The 22,918-nt window shown below is 42.3% G+C and overlaps 1 long non-coding RNA gene across 2 annotated transcripts; it reads right to left on the bottom strand.

The window, feature by feature from the left end:
• Positions 1 to 1,315: 1,315 nt before the first annotated feature.
• On the bottom strand, positions 1,316 to 20,321 carry LOC119453513 (uncharacterized). Of its 2 annotated transcripts, none has more exons than XR_007464983.1 (3): positions 19,321 to 20,321; positions 17,897 to 18,089; positions 1,316 to 1,978 (listed from the first exon to the last, which is right to left on the bottom strand). It is a non-coding gene; the product is annotated as an uncharacterized LOC119453513 (long non-coding RNA). The 2 variants fall into 2 exon arrangements; XR_005192320.2 differs by lacking the exon at positions 1,316 to 1,978 and adding an exon at positions 13,886 to 15,320.
• Positions 20,322 to 22,918: the final 2,597 nt, after the last annotated feature.

Below are 22,918 nucleotides of genomic sequence, written 5' to 3'. Positions count from 1 at the left end.
AGTGCTTAGGTGTAAATATGGGAGCAATTGCTTCCATATTTTGGGAGCTTTGCTTAAGGGAGCTCTTATGGGTAGCTTTGGGAATTAATTTTTAGCTTTTTATGGGAATATATAGGAGAATGTCTGGGACTTCCTCTTCACACCTTTAAGGAGCTTTGTTTTAGTTAGGGAGTTTTAAACAAATGTTTTGGGAGTACTTTTTAGCTCCTTTTTGGAGCTTTTACAGGAAGCTCTGGGAGTTTATTAGGCTCCTTTTGGGAATTTTATGAGGCTGAAGGGAGTTTTTTTGTAGTGTGTTTAGTAGAATGGGCCCTTTGAGGAGCTCCGAGATGTATGACAAAGCAATAAAGTGTCTGGAAATTTATTGTAATTCCACAACCAAATGTGCCAGCATGATAGTACAATCAACAAATGTTGGCATAGTGAAAGTGAATTGATTTAATAAATTGGATATAAACAAGTATGACAGAGAATTCAAGCATTTGACAAGCTTCAGTACACTCGTAAATCTACAAGTGCAGCCAAGGCCAAAAGTGAGTAGCTCAAGACAACACCATGAGCTATTCGGCAATCCTTGTATCTGTTTGAACAGGTCACACTTCTTTTTGCAAGTAAAAGAGCATGCTACAATGAATGATGCAAAGTAGGCTTGACAGCAGCAATGACCCGAAGGAAAATAAACAAAGTACTTTTGAGTACCTATGCTATTTCGAATTGATATCTACAAACAACTTACTCCCACATACTATGCTCGCATGTAACATGCAGCTGCAAAGAAAAAAGAAGCCAAGGGCGCACACCCCACTCTGAATCAATTTCCTTAGCAATGTGCAATACCTGAAATACAAACTACCCAAATAGTGAACATGACAAAAGTTCACAGCAAGATGGTCACAATGTAACAGTAGTCAAGCAGGTGATGTCTCAGGCTGAGGTTAACAATCCAACAAGGGGACTAGTAGACAACTCCAGCTGACAACAATGCATATGTAGATGTCACTACATAGGTGCTTGTTGCGATGCCACCTGACCCTAGTTGGCATCAAAGAGGTTCATTAAAGATTGGCACATACACAAGTTGGTGTCAAAGAGGTTCATTGAAGACCTGCATATGCCGATGCAGTGGCCCCAGGGGAACATAACCAGTGGCCTCAGTGGTGCTAACCTATTGCAGCCCCAGGGGCACATACCGAATTTGCACGAATATAGCGAGCTTTTTCAAAAATTCTTTCCTCAAAATGTGCCTTGTGTTATATAACCAACACCGGCACAAAGACCAACACCAATGTCAGCAATCTGAGTGGTCTGAGGAAACTCCCCTATTTCTCCCACACACCTTACCTTCATAACTAAACCATCATGTTGAGCATTTCAACTTGCCTCACCCTACTCTATGCAACCCTGCTTATTCTCCTAGATGTCTATGGAGTGGGGAAAAGTGGACTATATAAATGCTGCCAAGGAAAACAGTTGTTGCCCTAGCAAAGACAACTCCCCCTGTTGAAAACAATTTACCACCTCATACAACACCTGTTTCACCACTGCTAATCACCTTCAGCTGTATATTGCATATCACAAAAAGCAGCAATTCAACTATAATTTTGCTTTTACACTGAAACATGAAAATTTCTATAGGATGTCAAACATTTAACACATGAACCTTTAACAGTGCCCATAAGTGTGAAATTCTCTCATAGGCGAAGCGGGAAACACTTTACCACCAAGGCTCTACACATATAGCATCATTACGAACATTTTCTCTGCACAAAGTTCTAGCATCCTGACGGCAGGGAGTGCTGCATGGAGCCAAGCATGTATTTCAGAGTAGGCATTTTGTATTTTCTTCTGCCATATGGAACATGAAGATCAAGGAAGGTAGGCTGATGATGCTGTGCAAGCAGTGGTGGCCTTGAAAAGGGAAGGAATCCACACGAAAAGCCTTGGCGTATTGAAATGGCAGTGCATGGTATGGAGCACCCTGAAAAACAAAAAAAATGGATTATATACTACTGTACTTGCAAACTGATACCATATGAATATTTAAACATAGCATCACAAATTGCAATAAAGTAGAAAGATGGGCGAGTTGGAAAGGATGCACTTATTGGTCAGCCCGAGAACAATTGAGAACACAGAGGTAGAGTGACACAGGATGAGCGCTAACAAAAAACTGTCAGCACTCGTCCTGTGTCCCAAGTTGTTCTCGCGCTGACCGATAAGTATGCCTCACAAATGATTTGACAGTGCTTGGCTAACCAATGCCACAACACCAAGTGTACTTTGGCTATCTCAAGTTAAGAAACACGACAGGCAATCACTACAGTTGCAGACTGCACACAGAATATTGTGAAAATTTCACATCATATGAGCATCATTATTATCTTATGGTCTAAGGTAAAACATTAGGGGTGTGCGAATAGCGATTTTTGAGACCAAATTGAATACTTTTCAAATAATGAACAGCCGTTATCACAATTAATATAAAACGATGTTCGCATCCTACTATCATCTGTCATCTGTTTCTGTCATCAGTATAGTAAATAATGAAGTGTTGCTTCTTAAAAGAATAAAACAGCAGTGGAAGCAAACAAGTAGTTTCTTCACATGCACATGACTCTTCAGAGTGCGAATGATCGTTGTATAGCCTGTAAAGTATGGCTACCTAAGTGACGTAACCTGGTTTGTGCGTATTATCAGGTTTTGTCTATACTATGCCCATGGGCATGAAAATTTAACGTACATTTACTCCAATGTTATGTTCAATTGGCCGCAGTTCACATTTTGAAATATTCGAAAAGTAATAAAATATTCGAATTTATGAATAGTGACTATTCGATTCGACAACCGAAGCGAATAGGACACTATTCGATTTGTTATTCCGAAAGTTTCAGATATTCGCAAACCCCTAAGACATCTTGGCACACTAAAAGCTACAAACAAGTTTTTTAATAACCATGAAAATTTGCAGAACATTTTATTAACTGATATGAACCGTAATATTTTTCATCTGCAAAGGGTGTTTCTTCGATTCTGATTTGATGGACCTTGGAACAATTTCTGAAGTGTTTTCATCAAGCTAGAGTGGCTTATAGGAACCAATAATGAGATTTAGGAACCCCTATTTTGTAGCGAGGAAAAGAGCTTATAATTAAAGGAATCTATAGCTGCAGTGATTAAAAGGTTCTGAATTTTCTAATTAACTGTTTACATCAGCGGAAGCTCTTTAATTATGTAATAGGATGCCTAGCAACGCTGAAAATGAACGAAATCAAGACAACACATTCAAAAACTAATAAAATGTATGCGCTCTTGATAATAAATGTAACATGTTTTATTTCTGACCGGATTATGCAAGGGCACCAGAATGTGCATATCTTCGCAGTGCACATACAGTTCACCAATTAACAATAATCAATACAGATCAACATCGTAAAGCAACACATGGGTACTGGGGCTTTCTTCACATTGGCCTAAAAAACCATCACGAGCATTCGACCATCTCATTAACACAGCACTCATAGCTTGCTTCAATTCAATAAACTTTCAGATGTGCAGAATTGCTTAAGAGCTTTTAAGCAATCGGCATGGCACTTATATTATGGTTAAATTGTTGCCTGTAAAGGTGGTAAATCAGGTGAACTGCTAGTTCTGTCCTCCCACTGAAAATTTCAGCTATCGCTGCTGAAAATGTGAAGACAAAAGCATTGTAGGAGCTATTTGTAACCTATTAATGTTAGGAAAGAAGATAATATGCAATATTACGATTTGCTTAAGAAGGTTCAGAGACCCGTGAAAGATGTCGCTATGTGCATTGCCATGCTGACATAGCAGGCAGTTAGATAAAAGAAGGGACAATGAAAAAGTGGCATGTAGATTACACGGATGCAAGAATTCTGCTTCACTTTATAGCTGCAAAACCTAACAGTTACAGAAGTGCTTCAACTGAAAAAAAGATATTTAGCAGCATGTTTACCAAGTCACCCATAGCCTTCAGCTTGTAACAAATTCGTATGCTATAAGTGGTTTGGGCTCTTCAAAGACAGACATCTGGCAAGTAAATGCAAGAGCACAGTGAAATGCCACCAGTGCTCCAGAAAAATGCTAATGTGGTAAGGGAAATTACAAAAACAAGAATGCGGATGAAAAGAAGACCAAACTGCCCCAAAGCCTTATTTTAGCAATGTGTGTAAAATCTTATGAAACATGATTACAGTACTAAGAATGACGAAACACCAAATGCACAGAATGGTTGCTAGAAATCAACTGACCTCACTACAGTGATTACGCACATTAAAACCTAGCATTCACAATAAAATCTCACAATGCACACATATCATACATCAACAAGTAATTTCTCTATTCCAGGCCCTTGTGGAAGGTGTGTTAATGCAGTTATTGCTTTCTTGTACGGTCTAGTACATCAATCTGCACTTTTCTGCCATGCATTTTCGAAGTACATGTGTACAGTCATATTTTGGCATGCTTTGGCATCTTTTACAATGTTTTTGTGAAATCCACATGCTGTTAACGCCTAAATCTTGCTCGATGCTCCTGCAGCCTGTCATTAATGCAACTCCTGGTCAGCGCAATGTAACCCTTGCTGCAGAAGAAGGCATTAAAGTCACTCAAAGGTGCCTCAATGACAGGCTGAGGGAGCCTTCGGTGTAGGTTAGGGCGTTAGCAAGGTCAGGACAACTTACAAAATGTGGCAGCACAAATACTCGGAAAAATCTAAAGCTGAAAGTGCACACTGATATATAAGTCCTTTTCCAAACAAGAAGCCAATAAATGCAATAGCAAACATATTGGTATCTTCACTAGAAATATTGTTTCCTTGAACAATATGTCTAATGCATGCATCATAGGTAAAATGAGTGATATATCTGATATGTCATGTATAGTCAAATATTGCCGCAAATGTGAGCCTTTCATGCATTTATGTAATCACTTGTGTTGTAAAACCAGTTGAAGTGCAGGGCCCGTTCTGTGCATTCATATGTATTTCATCTGATAGTGTAGTAACCATGTTTCCTAATGCAGGTAACCAACTCTCCCAGCTTTCAGAAATTGTATGCAGGGTATGATGGCATGAAAAACAAGGACATTGAAACACATATCAACAGGGCAGGCCCCAACTACCGTATTTACATGATTGTAAGTAAGTCAACCCCCCAAATCACATGTGTTAGGAAAAAAAAGGCATACACATGGGTACATTCCATAACAAAAATTTATAAGTAACACATGGCCGGCGGTCAAGTAAAACGTAGAGCTATAAAGAGAAACACATGAGCGGCATCTGCTTTTCCATTAACTATCGATACTCCCCCGGAAGCACCGGCATTCCGAGAGTCGGTGCCGCCGCAATTGGAACAGCGGCCCTTCCATCAACTATCAGCAAAACCATTAGTGCTGTGTGCGTTGTAAACCTGCTTAAAATGTTGAAAAAAAACCCTTCCGAACAAACGCGCAGAATAGCTGAATGCTACAGGTAGACCTGTAGACAAAACATAAAATTGTATTTATATTGTAGCGCCCGTGATAACTCATTTCTCTCCTTATTGGCGGTGCCATGCTTTCGTTTCGATCCCCCACTTCAGATTTTCAAATTTAAAGAAATAGGTCACCTTACAATCGTGTAAATATGGTACCAACTGATTTTGCTCCTGGATGGAAACAAGTATGTATAATCATAATCACTATCAATGCTTCAATGAGGAAGTATTTGAACTCAGAACTTGCATGAAGAATGACTACGGTAGCCGCATGGCTGCACATGTCAAGAGCTGATGGTGCATCCCTATGTTCCTGCACACAAGGTTAGTTGCAAAAAGCCATAATAAAGCTGAGAGGGAAATGATTGAGGTTTTTTTACACTAGCAAACAGGGATTGACATGTGTCCGCAAACAATCACTGTCTCTGTGATAAAATCAGGTCAATTTTTTTATAACGTTTACCCGCAATTCATCACTCACATTCTGACAGGTGCATATTTTGTTTCGCTACTGATTTTTGTGCCCCATATAATATTAACCCTTTCCGTCCTCAATTTTATTTTCAGAAAACCACTGAAGTTTCCCAAATTTTTATGAGTGATTCATTGTGAAGGTTTTATTACTGCAATATCTGCTGTTCATTTATTATTTTCTGTATTCTTTTACTAGCTGTCAACTATACTTTCATGTTTTTAAGTTCCAAATAGGCAAGGGCACAGAAAGTTTACATGAAGCACGGTATTCCTACGGAGCAGTATTTATGATGATGAAGAAGCCAGTGATGTGAAGATGACGATTGGAGGCTAGCGTGGGCTGTTCCCTTTTGGTAAAGTGCGGCATATTCATTTGTAAATATACTTGTATATAGCTTCTCATCTGCGTCTTCCCACATAACATGTTTGGTGTAGGTGCTGGGTAATAAGATGTGGAACAGGGCGGGATCGAAGAATTCGAGCAGGCATCAGGGCGATGGGCCGAGCAGGCAGAGTGAAGACCCATGTTGGCGAACTCGTGGCATAAAGCATGACATGTTGACCGCTAATCAAGGACAAAGACAGAGAAAGAGAAGCACGAAACGATGACACTGGTGGTAACATGCAGTAAACACAAATTAGGCCAAACTCAAGTTATCCTCTTGGCATACAACTGCCTGAATCAGGGAAACCGTGACTGCAGGTTTGTTGGCGGAGCTGGATTCGAAGGCAGCTGGATAGGCAGCTTCAATTTCTCGCCGGAGGTTCCGGGAAACATCGCTAGTGTTGTTGGGATGGGGAGCGTCGGCACAGGAAGATGTTGCCGAGGTGCTTGATAGACGGGCAAACTGTTGGTTGACATGGCGGCTTTTTGCGGGTTTCAGCCAGCAGCACTCTTTGATGGCTGCATCCACCGTCGCCTCGTTGTTGAAGACGAAAAAGTTGAAGGTGTCATCGACGCTAACTTTGAGAATGTGTGAAACCATGTCTGGTTCAGTCGCGTGCGTCAACTTTGCGGCACAGAGCCAGGACTTGTTGAATCCATGTGACATACGGCTTTCTTGACGTCAGCACACGGCTGGATAACGCCTTCTTCGAGGCAAGTTGGTGACTGTGAGGGTTGCCGAACAAGTCTCAAAATTTTTGTTTAAGCATATCTCAACTGGTGAGCTCATCTTCGTGTGTCCGTAACCATACTCTAGGTGTGCCAACAAGGTAAAATACTACGTTGGCAAGCATGACAGTAGGGTCCCACCGATTATTGGTGCCTCGTTCGTGCAGTCTGATCCAGTCCTCCGCGTCTTTCCCATCTGTTCCCGAGAATATGCCAGAGTCACGGGGAGTGGAGTGCGATGCAGGTCATCGAAGTGGCAGCTGGTGTCAGAACCAGTTGAGTCGAGCTGTCGTCTCAGGGAGCCATGATGGAAGGCTCAATGTACCAACCACTGCAGAGCTTCCGTGACAAAGACAAGGAATGTCCATCTCGACTTAATATGTTATGTGGGAAGACACAGACGACAAGATACATTCAAGTATATTTACACGTGAATAATCTGCACTTGACCAAAAGGCAACAGCCTGTGCTAGCCTCCAATCGTTGTCGTCTTCACACCACTGGCCTCTTTGGTATCGTAACTACTGGTCCATAGCAATATCATGCTCCATATTGTTACATTTAATACCAATATAAACTGTTTTGGTGTTCTTACCTATTCGCAATTTAAAAACATGAAAAAATTGTTGATAGCTAGTAAAGGACAGCACAAAATAATAAATGAACAGCTGCATATTGCAGTAATGAAAGCTCTTCACAATGAATCACTCTTAAAAAATTTGGGAAATTTCTGTGGTTTTCTGAAAATAAAATTGAGCTCAGAACAGTAAGGATACAAAATATGCACCTGTCACAATTTGAGTGATAAATCGCAGGTAAGTGCTCTAAAAAGAAATGACATGTTTTTTTGGAACAGAAGTCAACCATGCTTTTGTTATCCCCCATGAAATGTGTTATTGCTAGCGCTGCATGGAAAGACAATCGCAAAGGTGTAAGCAAAAAAGCTTTTTTTTAAACAGGTCGCCAGGGGCTCAAATTTTCTTTGCAATTGTTAGTACAATGTTGATGCTCCAACCATGACACATTAGAGCTTTCCAGCTCCAATTCTTTACTTCAGATCCAAAAACATGAATTCCGGCATTGAACAGGCGACCTTTGTCACTGCAGCCACCTCACTTTGCACTGCTACTTTTAAACAAGCCAGACTTTGCTTCGTTTCCTCCCACTGTGACCTCAAAACATCTGTTTACTGCAAAATTGGTGCCTCTTATTAACACAGTCTTCACAACAAAATGATGAAAACATTGCCACTTGTCCATAGCACTCAGTAGGCGAAAATTCCCTGGACAAGTGAGACTCGTTACTGGCACAAAAAGAGCGATTGGGGTTTTAAATGCTCGCCTGCCTTCACGAATAAAATCAGTTGGTACTTAATGCCAGTGCTGTCGATGTGTTTCTTTGTGCTGATTCCTTCGTGCCATTATATGTCTACCAGTGTGTCTGAAGTCTGACCAAGAAGCTTAAGCAGAAGCCGTGCTATATGTTATCCATTGTAATTTTATAAACACAAACAATGCCGGTAATGCAACTTGAGCTGTAACATGAACATAAAAGTTTGTTGCACCTTATATGTTTGTGGCATATAGGGCAATTCTACTTGTTCAGGTGGGTTACTGGAAGATGACATTGCTTGTCAAATATGACAAATTCACTGTTTCAAATATATTTCCCAAACTTCCAAACAATAACATTCTAATTATTTACATTAGGGCATTTGTTGCAATTGTGGAATTGCAGCTGGGCAGAAGTGAAGTCAAACACATCGGCTAAGCAGAATTTAAAATTAGCTCAAGTGTCAAGATATCTGCAATCAAGAGTTCGACGAAATCCCCTCTGGTTGGGAAGTAACTGCATAATAGGAGGAAAAAAACAGAACGCCGACCAAAATGTTCTTGTCTAAAAATTCTTAACGTTTCAGCTTCCACACGAAAGCCTTGTTCACCAAGCTGAGAAGCAAAAAGCCTTCCGCTTAAATCTGCATCAATAATCGCTTCAGGCATCTTGCATATGTTGGCGGGAGATTGCCATTGTTTCGAAACGATTAGGCGTGCGTGCTGTGGTTTGGATGGTCAGAGATTCCAGTCACTGTCGCTTCACCCGGTTCTTTTCTTGGGCAATGACTGAAGCTTGGCCCCAGTTGAAATCGTGTTGCTTGGTTTCTCCGTGTTCAGCGAGTGCAATGGAAGTGACTTTTTTCATTTTTACATCGCTCATGTGCTCCTTCAGGCGCCGCTCGAAACTGCCACTTTCACCAATGCAGACATATTTGCACTCGGTGCTCTTATATACAACGCCAGGGAATATTTCTTTTCTTAGTTTGTCCTTGACGTTGACAAGCTCGTGACGTAACTTGCCGCTGGGAACATGGGCGACTTGCACACTATATTTACACAGGACACGTGCCAAAGCTTCGCTGATGCTAAGAACATATGAATGGCGGTGCGACGCTGCACGGGGGCATCACGTGGTTCCGTAGGATGCGAGGTTCTTTATCTGAGGAAGCAATAAAAATTTTCGTGTAGCTGCACACGCCAAGCTCGCGTCGAATGCAGGTCAAATCGGAGTCCTAGTCTTCCGGCTTACAACACATCCTTTGGGCTCTTTGTATTAATGAGAATGCCACGGACCACTTCTGGCACACAGGGTTTACAGAAGTGAAATGAAGATACCGCCCTGTGTGCGGGTTCTTCCAGTGAACTTTGAGGGAAACCACATCAAAAGACACCATGACTTCATCATCATCCACCTTGAGGTGTCCCGTACCTTGTCACTGAAGTCCTGTGAGTTCCGAATAAATGTGGGGCCACTCACAACAAGTGGAGCACATGCACGGTGAAGGTAACCGAACAGTTTGCAGAGGGGGGAACGCATGAAATCCACAATGGGCAGCATCGGAGTACCTGACTTGTGGATTTTTGGAAGAAAACATAGTGCCGGAGCTGAGCCGTTGTGGCAAAGCAGCGAATAATAAATGACTTGTGTTCTTACGGCATGTCGGCTAGAAGCTTTTCCAAATACCGTTCCACCTTAAGTGTGGGCTCATGATTGAGGATGGTGTAGGCGCTCGGAGTGATCGACGAGGCCAATGGCATGCTCCACGGCACAAATAACATTTATTTTTGGGTCAGGTGCAGAACTCGTGTTGAAGTTCAGTCCAAGTTCGAGACCGCCTAGCTCGAGCTGGCTAGGTGCGTGTGAAACAAGTCACACACCGCTGACTTGACCCGATTCGACATGGTGCTCCTGTGGCGCGGCATGAGACGTGCCAGTTTGTTTCGGTACGTCGTTTCACAGTGACAGGACTGAAGATGAGCCTTGAAGTTGGCATGTAGCTGAATGCTGGTGAATACATCAGGGAACTGGTGCTCAAGGCGACGGCGAGCAAAGAACAGATGATTCTGGAAGTCTCTGATGGTTGCTTTGCAGTCCAAGATCCTTACTTGAAGTAATAAGTGCGCAGCTTTCGAGACAACTTTGTGTCCGAAAGCTGTGTCAACGGGTCTGAGCAGGCGTAGTGACTTTGGGATCAGGCCTTGGGTTTTGCACACTAAGTTCAAGGCTCACCTGAACTTCAATCTAACATGCAAAACCCAAGGCCTGATCCCAAAGTCACGACACGAGCTCAGACCCGTCGACACGGCTTTCAGACACAAAGTTGTCTCGAAAGCTGAGCGCTTATTACTTCAAGTAAGGATCTCGGACTGCAAAGCAACCATCAGAGACTTCTAGAATCATTTGTCCTTTGCTCGCCGTCTCCTTGAGCACCAGTGCCCTGGTGTTTTCGCCAGCATCCAGCTACACGCCAACTTCAAGGCTCATCTTCAGTCCTGCCGCTTTGAAACTACACACCGAAACAAACTGGTACGTCTCATGCCATGCCACAGGAGCACCATGTCGAATCGGGTCAAATCAGCAGTGTGCAACTTGTCTTCATACGCACCTAGCCAGCTGGCGCTAAGTGTTCTTGAACTTGGACTGAACTTCAACACGAGTTCTGCACCTGACCCAAAAATAAAAGTTGTTTGTGCCGTGGAGCATGCCATTGGTCTCGTCGATCACTCCGAGCGTGAAGATGCCTGTACTCGTGTGATTAGCGTTCTCACCAAACTACCGCGTAAGCCACCTTCCGCCTTGTTGCCTGAGCAGCGAAACGCCATTAAGTCTCCACAGGAATAGCAACATAGTGATATTGCCAGCCGACAAGGGCAGTGCCACTGTTATTATAAACACCAATGACTACATCAGTAAAATGTTGGACCTTGTTCAAGATAAAAGCACCTACACCGTCCTCAATCATGACCCCACACTTAAGGTGGAACTGTATTTGGAAAAGCTTCTAGCCGACATGCTGCAAGAACACATTTATTATTTGCTGCTTTGCCACAACGGATCAGCTCCGGCACTATGTTTTCTCCTGAAAATCCACAAGTCAGGTACTCTGATGCTGCCCATTGTGGATTTCACACGTTCCCCTCTCTGCAAACTGTCCAGTTACCTTTACCATGTGTGTGCTCAACTTGTTGGGAGTGGCCCCACGTTTATTCGCAACTCGCAAGACTTTATTGACAAGGTACACCCCCTCACAGTGAATGATAATGAAGTCATGGTGTCTTTTGACGTGGTTTCCCTTTTCACTTATGTTTCTGCGGCCCTTGCGGTGGACGCATGCAAAGCTGCCCTTCTGGCTGATGCGAAGCTATGTGAACGTATGGCAACTGAAGTACAGGGTCTCGCATGATTACTCGAATTTTGCTTGAAAAATACTTCAATTTCTGCAGTGTCACTTAAAAGTAAGTGCACGGAACCCTTATGGGCACATCAATTTCTGTAACCACTGCAAATTTTGCTATGGTTTCCGTGGAAAGTCGGGCCTTGGCTTCTTTTCATCCTCCATGAAAGTTTTCTTCTGCTACATTGACGATTGCTTTTGCATCCTAAAAAAGAAACCCTGGCTGCCTTCACGGATCGCCTAAATAGCACTGAGGGTGCCATAAATTTCACTGTGAAGAGGAGGACTCTGGCCGGCTACCTTTTCTAGACATATTGGTAGAACGGAATAGATAGTGGTTATCTCCCAGGAAGTTCATAGGAAGGACACGCACACAGGGCGGTATCTTCATTTCACTTCTGTAAACACTGTGTGCCACAAGTGGTCCACAGCATTATCGTTAATACAAAGAGCCTAAAGAATTTGTAGTAAGCCAGAACACTCGGGCTCCGATTTGACCTGCATTCGACGCGAGCTCGGTGCGTGCAGCTACCCGAAACATTTTATCGCTTTTTCAGAAAAAAGAGCGTCGCGTCCTACGGAATCGCATGATGCCCCCGGCCAATGTCACACCGCCATTCTATATGTTCCCAGCATCAGCGAAGCTTTGGCACATGTCCTGCGTAAATATAATGTGCCAGCTGCCCATGTTCCCCGCCGCAAGTTACGTCACGACATGTCAACGTCAAGGACCAACTAAGAAAAGAAAGTTCCCTGGCGTTGTAAATAAGATACCGTGAGTGGACTGCAATTATGTCTACGTTGGTGAAAGTAGCAATTTTGAGCGGTGCCTGAAGGAGCACATGAGCGATGTGAAAAAGCAAAAAAGTCCCTTCCAGTGCACTCGCTGAACATGCAGAAACCAAGCAACACGATTTCAACTGGAGCCAAGCTTCAGTCATCGCCCAAGAAAGCTGGACGAAGCGACAGTATCTGGAATCTCTGACTATCCGAACCACAGCACACACACTTAATCGAAACGACAGCAATCTCCTGCCAAGATAGGCAAGATGCCTGAAGCGATTATGGACGGGATTTAAGTTGAAGGTTCTTTGCCTCTCAGCTCAGTGAACAAGGCTTCCGCGTGGAAGCCGAAACGTTTAAGAATTTTTAAACACCATTTTGGTCAGCATTCCGTTTTTCTTCCTACTATGCTGTCAAGATATCTGTCCCCAAAATATGCCACAATTTACTTTACTGTTTCAGTTAAAAATGTTTCAAGAGCCTTTCTCATGCATTTCTGGAAAGCACTAGTTGAAAACGACCAGGAATGCTAATGCATGTTTAGAGTCTGTAAAGGAGTATGTTTATCTAGGCTAGTTACTCACAGGGGGCCCTGATCATAAGAAAGAAATTTACAGAATAAAATTGGGTTGGAGTGCATACAGCAGACATTACCAAATCCTGATTGGGAGCTTACCACTGTCGTTGAAACAAAAAGTGTACAATCATTGCATTCTACCGGTGATAAAATATGTGGCAGAAACTTGGAGGTTAACAAAGAAGCTCGAGAACAAGTTAAGGACCGCACAAAGAGCGATGGAACGAAAAATGTTAGGCCTAACGTTAAGAGACAGGAAGAGAGCGGTGTGGATCAGAGAGCAAATGGGGATAGCCGATATTCTAGTTGACATTAAGAGGAAAAAATGGAGCTGGGCCAGCCATGTAATGCGTAGGATGGATAACCGGTGGACCATTAGAGTTACAGAATGGATACCAAGAGAATTGAAGCGCAGTCGAGGACGGCAGAAAACTAGGTGGGGTGATGAAGTTAGGAAATTTGCAAGCGCAAGTTGGAATCAGCTAGCGCAGACAAGGGTAATTGGAGATCACAGGGAGAGGCCTTCGTCCGGCAGTGGACATAAATATAGGCTGATGATGATCATTTCAACACCAGCTTGGCTCGCTATCTGTTTACCCTTGTAATACCAAACACACTCTGGAAAAAGGACCCAAGTATATACCAAATGTTTTAGTCATTCGAAGAATAAACCAAAATAAAGAGCATAAAATATGCTGCTTAAAATATTCATTTTGGAAGAAGGTTTGAAAAAAATATTACAAGAAAAATAAACTGATAGTTTGCTTAATCGCAGTGCTAATAAAGACATTGCTGCGCAGCTCCGAAATTGTAAGGTTAGCTGAAAAGATGTGTTCTTTGCTCTACAACAGCAATACTATCACTTTGATGAATGCCCGTGTAACTTGGCTTCAATGGTTGCAAAGACTTCTAAGCAAGAAACACTGCACAGTGCCACGGCGCAATCGTCGCACCATGCCTTGATTTCCTTTCAAGTGGTTATCTTTCGATCACCTGAGAAACGTTTTAAGCACACAAGCCTTGTTGGCTTTTGAAATTTAGCAGTTAGCGAAATGCACTTGGAGAAGTGGCGAGTGACAAGCTGTGACATACCTGCCAGGGAAAGGGTTAAGTGCATTTGACTTACTAGCTTCAAGCCCTGCAACTACAATATACAATTCTGTTCACTTTTTGGGGGCCAAAAACTGAACACAAATTTAACTGATCACTGAGATCTATCACGCAAGTAATGTCTGCCTTCCTTAGTAGTCTACCTGATAATAGAGAACCAGGTTCAGGTGATCTTACTTCTAAATGAAAAGACAAGCTTGCAACTTGAAGCCCACAGTAGTAGCTCTGCATCTATGCCATCCAGCTGTTGAGCACAAGTCCAACATGGATAAATGCAAAATAATTCAGGTTCAATGCTATAAATGCATGTTAAAGGTACGCTAAAGAAAAATATTGAGGTAAGCTAGATTGAAAGTTCGGCTTCCGTAATCACGAATTTGTCATTTGTAGCGAGAACAGAGCTTTTGTAAGCAAGAAAATGAGAAAATTGGAAAACCGAAGGGCACCAACTGTTAAATTAAACTAAGTTCTGGGGTTTTACGTGCCAAAACCACGATATGATTATGAGGCATGCAGTACGAGGGACTCCAAATTAATGTTGCCACCTGGGGTTCCTTAATTGGTACATGGGTGTTTTTGCATTTCACCCACATTGAAATGCGGCTACCACAGCCAGGTTTACATCCCGTGCCCTCGGGCTTAGCAGCACAACGTCAAACAGCACAACTGGGATCCCATACTTGTCAGCAACCTTCTGCAGTGAGTGTGACAATTGGTACACATGAAGCAGCACCTCCAGCTGCTTTAAACTGTGCACTGTTGGCTTTTGCTGCTTTGAAGTGCTTATAAAGTCCAACTAAAATAAAATTTGGGGCTGTGGAAAAAAAATATTCGAGTAGTGTGAATACAGAACAGCCTACGTGCAACACTTTAACATTTGAAAAACGAGGGGATGAGTGACAAAAGGCTAGGAAAAGTAAGCATTCTTGATACTGAATATGAAAAAAATGTCACCATTACCAGTCACCGGCAGTGATGCATGACTCGGATTGCAGGACTCCTTGGCATGGCGTATGAGAAGGGACCACCTGCAGCTGCCTGCGGTGTGATAAAAATCCCAGAGGCGACGTAAACTCGCGTCACAGCCACTAACCACCAAGTGCATGCTTCGTCTGCTAAGGCACTATTAAAAGGCTGCCAAAAAGAAAATGAGACAGTTACCAGCCCCGCACCTTTGCCAAGATTGCTTCAGTAGTACTACTTATTTATTACAAATTTGGCAGTTAAATTTCGTTGCATTTGTACTTTAAGCTTTTGGAGCAGGGGTATTGAGAAGCTCCTGTGCTTTGTGACATTACATCAGATATTTGACAAGGCTGTGGTTCTCAAGGTTCTTAGACGCATAAATGTTCTAATTCATTTACAACCTAATACTAATATGATGCATGAGAATATGGTAGATTACATTTTATGTTTTTAATGGGTGAGGAAAAGGACTAGCCTTTATGCTTGCGGCACCCACTGACATAGTGAAAACATTGTAAACAAGGTTCCCGTTCGAAAGCCGAAAAATCAAGCTTTTAAATAACTTCACCTTGGTCGGTGTCAGTTTTTGTTTTTCGCCATGACTCTTCCCGACCAGACAAGACTTTGTCAGACTCTAAACTTCATCAACCCACTGACAATAATTAAGCTGCATAGATAATAATTTGACCTTCACCATGAAGCATGTTTGCTGGTGTTACCAAGCAAGAGCAAAGAAAGGTTTGCTACTGTACGAATCAACCTATATTAATGTTGTTAAACCTGTTATTCCCTTGATGTGCCTCGAGTAGGCTCTAAAAATGTGTAATCACATGATGCGCACTAGCTTTTGTGTTCAGATTGGCAGGCTCATAGCAGCTGGCTCCTGTGCTTTGTGACATTACATCAGATATTTGACAAGGCTGTCACAAGGGATTATGTTTTTAATGGGCGAGGAAAAGGACTAGCCTTTATGATTGCGGCACCCACTGACATAGTGAAAACATTGTAAACAAGGTTCCCGTTCGAAAGCCGAAAAGCACAAAGTGATCGGGATGATCACTTTGTGATCATCCCGATCTCAGAATTCCTGCTGCAAAAACTTAGGGACTTAAAAGCAGCAAAAGCCAACAATGCGCAGTTTGAAGCAGCCAGAGATACTGCCTCATGCACACCGAGTGTCGCACTCACTGAAGAAGGTTGCCAACAAGTATGGGGTCCCAGTTATGCTGATGGTTCCAAAGAAGCTGCCTATACTTTGTTCCCCCACTTAAGGGTAAAAATAGAGCTACTTGTGACAAGACATCAAGCACCCTTCATGAATTGTGACATGGGCATGGTGTACCAAATAACCACTTGTGGTAAGCTCTACAGAAGCCAAACTGGACACTTCACTAATGACAGGGCAAGATAACATTTGCAGAATATAAAAAGGAAGGAAAAGACTAATGTAAGTGAGCACAGTAACACATGCACTTGTCATCCCTGACTTGATGAGATATAGGTTCTTGGCAGAAGTAGAAGCACAAATGCACACTTGATTTTAGAAGCTTTCTTAATATCAAGTAGAAGTGACTGTGCCAGCGATCCTTATAACCTTAAAACACCCAGAAAATTTTGCTTGATGCCCACGTGTAGGCACCATAGTGGTAGCCTTGTTCTCGTGTATGCACTCCGTTTCATGTACATTCTACATATGTAGTGGCCCATGCCTGTGAATAAACAGTGTGCCCTTGGCGCTTGTTCTTTGTACTCTGCCATCTGATTATTTTTTGTGCTGCCTTTTGTTAAAAGTTTGTCTAACATACAAATCATACATTGGCAAAACCTCCTTTGTGCAATTGTGGGTTTGGTCCCCCCCCCCCTCCCCTACCGGCAACAAACTATCTTTTCGTCCACTTTCATTTCCCCTTTTCTTCAGTATTCTCTACATTCCAATTGAAACCACAGCTGATTAGCCCTATGCTTTCCTTAACTTCATTGCCTGCTGGCTTTATACGGTAGTGATTAAAAAAAATCGAGCCCTTCCGTTTTCCTTTTCGTTAATTCATAGCGAGGGTCTCAAATCTGGCAGCCTTGATGCCATGAGGCAGCATATGAAGATTTATTAGCCATGTGCTTTCTCTCCAAAGTCCACGAGTTACGTGGCACCATAAGGCAAATAAGGGGGTTCCACATCCACCCGCCATGGCTTCGAGTGGCGCTGGCTAGCACTCCCATGGCTACATCTAGTACACATGAATACCCAAGTTAATGACGGATTGATAATCGTCGCTGTAGCACAATTATGTATCGAATGCACAATACGAAGGTTGTGGGTTTAGACCCCACCAGCGACAAGATATCTTTTCGTCCACTTTCATTTACCTTTTTCATTATTTTCTACATCTCAATTTCAACCACAGCTCATTTAATCTATGCTTTCCTTGGCTTCATTGCCTGCGGGCTTTATGTGGTCAGCAAAAATAAGGTATAACAAGAAAATGAAAATTAATAAGTAGAGGACAGGTTCATCGGTGTTCGAGGAATCATCTTCCTTTTTGTATCTTTTACCTACATGTGCACTCAAGAGGTAACTGCTCAGCCTGCATATCAAATGACAATGCCACAAATCCGGCTGGAACCCACAGTCAAATATATGTAGAGCATACCAATACATCTCCTCCAAAGATGATAAAAAGCACAAGTGCCTGTAGAGTTGTGTGCCACTGCTCCTCTTGCCAACCCATGGAAAGGGGCACGAGTGGTGCTGTAGAGCTGGCTGCTTCAAGCAGCATTCAGGTAGCCATTCATAATCCTGCACGTAGTCTCCCATGTTTTGTACATATCAAGGTAGCTTTAGTCCTGCAACAAATAAAATGATCAGTTCTAATCAATATGTAAAAAATGCAGGCACTTTGGCCGACGGATTAACATGTTGAAGTTTCTCTGATGCCAGTTAATTACTTTAAAACATCACTATTAAGCACAAGTTTAGCTGTTCCACTTGTAGCAGATTTATTGTAGAACACGATGTAGTGTAGCACGATAGCCGTGATACAAGACGAAGGTAACACACTCACACAGACTGTTACCTTTGTCTCCTCACATATATTGTCCTAGAATCACATTCAGTGTATATCACCCCCCACCCAATTTTTTGTTCTGCTAAGGTTTCTTTCAGATTGGCTGCACATCTGTTCAATCAGTCAGTCAGTCAGTTTGTGTCTGCAAACAAGTTCAGTTTCCACAATGCACAATGATGCTGTTCATAGAGGGAGATTAAAAATACCTTTACAGTTTCTTTTAAAAAAAGTTTTGTACAAAGTCTCACTGTGCACTTTGCAAGTTGTACACTGATATAAATTTGTTTCTAAGATATGAAGGTTGAATACAAGCATTTCAAGCCTTAATATGCATTTCTAATTACATGTAATCGCTACCACTTATGAGAAAATTGATACGATCTGAAGTAGAAAGCCTCATTTTCTATCCACGGTGGTTGGATACAAATGCATTACACATCGAGCGAATATAGTCAAATTTCAAAACAAAAACTAGGGTAAAGGCCTTATACCGACACGCTCAAAAAAGACAAAACATTTCAAGAAGCTTACTGCGGCGTTGTGATAATTTTTCCTCCACCAGAAATATGTTCTTTGGCATGTGCTCTAGAACCGGGGGGAGGGCCGGGGGTTCTTTCTCTGTCGTTGGCGCTGTTCATCGTGCTGTATCTCATCAAACCGGGACATTTGCACGCGAAAAAGAGAGCATGGAGCACGCCCTGGCTGGAAAACGAAAGAACGAGCACAAACGAGACTTGTTCATTTATTTTAACCTGGCGTATTCTCATCGCGTCTTTTTCCTCTTGTACTATATAGAGGTTACAGTTCTGCTTATTCCATATTAGTAGTATCAAGTCGTACGTCATGCATGCGCATTGAGCACAGTAATGCGTTCTAGATATCGCAGATGCCCTTGGTCACGGCGCGACACTCGCGATAGCGAACTCGAACGCGATCTTTAAAAAAAAAAAGCAAAAAAAAATGTTTGCCTGCGATGAACTTTGCAAACAAGAAATAAAATAGAAGCTTACCAAAATGCTTCTTCCAAAGGCGGGAAGAATACACTGAAGTGACAGCCCATGCAGTTGTTGGCGGCACGCCGTTCGTTGGCGTTCACGTACCCTTTCGCGTGCTGTGCTGTTTATCACGTCGCCCTCATTTGTAGGCGTGAGAAGAGCATCAAAGTATTATTATCTTCTCTCAAGTAACGCCGCCTCGTAAGCACAAACGGAAAACGTTGAGCTGTCAAGCCGGCACCAGCTTGCCCACAGGCAGCAGTTTCCCGCGCTCGTATCTCACAGTTGACGAACTTTCGTATTCGCACCGCGCGCGTTTGGCGAGCCGTTGTGGCGCCATCTGGAAGAGTTTGAATGTGGACTTTGCAAAACTCAACAAAGTTCGAACATATATCTGTTTAGTTTCTCATATATAACAATTTAAAGCATATGATATTTAGAAAGTACTCACCACAAACAATATTTTGTTTCAGTTTCTTTGGCCCCTCCGATTTACGAGCATTGGTAGCTTTAGCACGGGGGCTCCTATCTGAATACATGGGAAAGCTAGGAGAAATCGTTTTTCTCGGCAACCACTGCTCCAAATTTGATGGGGTTTGTGGCATTTAAAAGAAGAACTTAAAATATAGTCACTGTTGGTAGCGAATGCTTAATTTAGGCCGTCAAGTTTTTTTATAAAAATTGTAGAAAATCGGCTAATTTTCAGAAAGCCACACTGTCAAGTTTACAACTCTGTAACTCAGCAATGAAAAAGGATATCACAATTCTGTAAATTGCATATGCTGGCGCATCTAAAGCGGACAAAATTAGTGTATTATACATGGCTCTTAAATAGAGCACTAATATGTTGGTTGGACTTTTGCAAAACACTTGTAAACAATGTAACTAATTCACGTAAGATGTAAATTGATGTATCAAATTTGTCCGCTTTGGATGCTCTAACGGATGCAGTTTACAGAAGTGCCATATCTGTTCTTAATGCAGACCTACAAATTTGTACACCTCGTACTTTCTCTCTCAAGTGCAACAAATTTCATTAAAATCATCCCAGTGGTTATCTCAGAAAAGCGTTTGTGCATTTTACATGTATTTGTATAGGCAGCACGCATCGGAGTTGGGCCCAATTGCCTAAAGCTTCCTTCCTCTTAAAGAAAAATCCTTATTTTCAGATTGTCGCTTAATGATGAGGACATCGAACCTGGTTAAACGAAGTTTGAATGGAGAGACAGTTAAAATTAAATTATTTGGTTTTACGTGCCGAAACCGCAATCTGATTATGAGGCACGCCGTAGTGGGGGACTCCAGAAATTTTGGCCATCTGGGGTTCTTTAACGTGCACCTAAATCTAAGTACACGGGTGTTTTCGCATTTCGCCCCCATCGAAATGCGGCTGCCGTGGCCGGGATTCGATCCCGCGACCTCGTGCTCAGCAGCCCAACACCACAGCCACTGAGCAACCACGGCGGGTCGAATGGAGAGACAGTATTTCACTTTGTAGAGTATTTTTGCCGGGGATGGATTTAGGCTGCTTGTCGGCAGAAAGAGCCAGATGAGCAAGTCAAGAAAGTCATGAAATGCAAGATGACGAAAGGCTTTATGATTACTAGCACACTCTATAGCTTGGTTAACCAGTGAGAAACAATATACTTTACAAACAAACAAATACAGTGGACATGCAGCCGCCAAATGCTTGCTCAATTATAGACATGTTATTGATGAGACATGTCTGGTGATTCTTCCATGTGTGCTTTTTTAAACGTGTAGTATGTTTCATTTAGTCGATGTTGTGCCCCATCTGAACCAATAAAGAAAGGAAAATTTACTGGGGTCCCTTATACTAAAACTAAGACGACTTGAAGGCAAAAGCCGGAGCGCTGCTAACTCAATAATAAGACGACCACTTTTTTTGCTGAGTCATCATCACTCTGAAACCACAATTTATAGTCATTTTTGCAAGTCATCCTGTTTTCTTACAAGTCCCCCCTCTATGATTAACCAAACTCGAATCGTGACTCAGCACTTTTTAGCTGAGTCACTCTCACTCAATTGGACCCTCAAATCTCACATATTTTTTGCAAGTCACTCCCCCACTCCATAACCCCTTGAGTGACTCTTAATTCACACTTTATTCACTCTTGATTCACCCTATCATTGCTTGGTTCACCTTCATTCACTCAATCATCTTGGGTTTACTTCCATCACACTTGATTTGCTCTATTACTCCAAATTTCCAGTTTTCATCACTCTTGGTTCACCTTCATTCACTCTCATTTATTCTTCATTATCTTAGCTCACTATATCTCATCATTACCTTTCATTTGACTCCTGTCACTTAACTAAACCCCTTTAATTCACCTTTAATTCACTCTTAATTCACCTCTCTGTATACCCATTATCACTTCAGTCAGTTCACTTGCTTTATTATTCTCCCACCCTTAATCACGGTTTTTGTGCGCATTATCGCCTCTTATCCTAAGAGGACCATTTTGTGTCGACGATGCAGTTTTGAAACAGCCTTGAAACAGAGACCTCACCATGAGGCATAAGGCTTTCACCTTTAAAGAAAAAAAAACTAAAGGAAATGCAGAGAACTATAGTTGAAGCGGCGCATGCAAATGAACCAGATTTGCGGCCACGCCACGCGTGTCACAATCACATATATTGGTCAATCATCTAAGGAGTGCACGGTGTTCCCGGCAGTATCGATATACCGACCAGTTATTAGCATTATTAGCATTAGCATATAAGCATTATTAAAATACTGGTGGCACCGACCATTAACGATTGGTAAGGGGAGCGTTCTTCTTTACTTCCCTTATGGCAACTAGCACTTAGTCGCTGATCGAGGCACTCGGAATAAACTGTATGGTTCATGCACCCTATTCCCATCCCAAATCAAAAAAGGCATTGTGTTTCATCTACACGTCAACGAGAGGTTGAATCGTCTTCCAGCTTTTTATATAATTATTTCTTTTAAAATGCAGGCAGGACAAGCAGCAAGAAGATGTTGCATGCACACTGTGTCGATCGGTACTATATGGTACCAACGCACAGTATAACAATGCATGTCTATTAATGATTAATATAGTAATCATATCATAATATATAACAATTCAGAGCCACTACCACATCTGCATCTCCTTCCTTGATGCCACAGCAAATGTCTGTGGAATTCTTGCTGTGGAATCAATAAGTACTTTAAAGCATTGTCACATTGTCATGACGGCGTAAAATAGGACACTGTCAATGTGACTTCAATATGTTCGCTCTCTATTGGTTGAGCTTGTGCCCAGAAAAACAATTAGTAAGTGGCACACAAAGCACAACGATACAGCGAACACAGTCAGCGATCGGCGAAATATGATCTGCGGGTCAAGCGCGTCACATGACTCGTTGAAGGTTGTAGTGTAATCGCTGGTACTGCATATATACCTTCCAGAAAGTACAACAATATTCGCGTCGCGCATACAATCTTGATTACACAAGGTTGGGCGAGAACATACTAGATGTCAGATAGAATCAACAATAACATTCAAATAAGTTATCATGCAGTTGCGCCTTGTGCTGAGCAATAACTTTCACTTGATAGCAGGTGAAATGTGGTCCCCAGAAA

This window comes from Dermacentor silvarum, chromosome 1 (genome assembly GCF_013339745.2).
Source record: "Dermacentor silvarum isolate Dsil-2018 chromosome 1, BIME_Dsil_1.4, whole genome shotgun sequence".
NCBI lineage: Eukaryota > Metazoa > Arthropoda > Arachnida > Ixodida > Ixodidae > Dermacentor > Dermacentor silvarum.
Note: the sequence above shows the minus strand (reverse complement) of the source record. Positions and strands in the feature narration are given on the sequence as shown.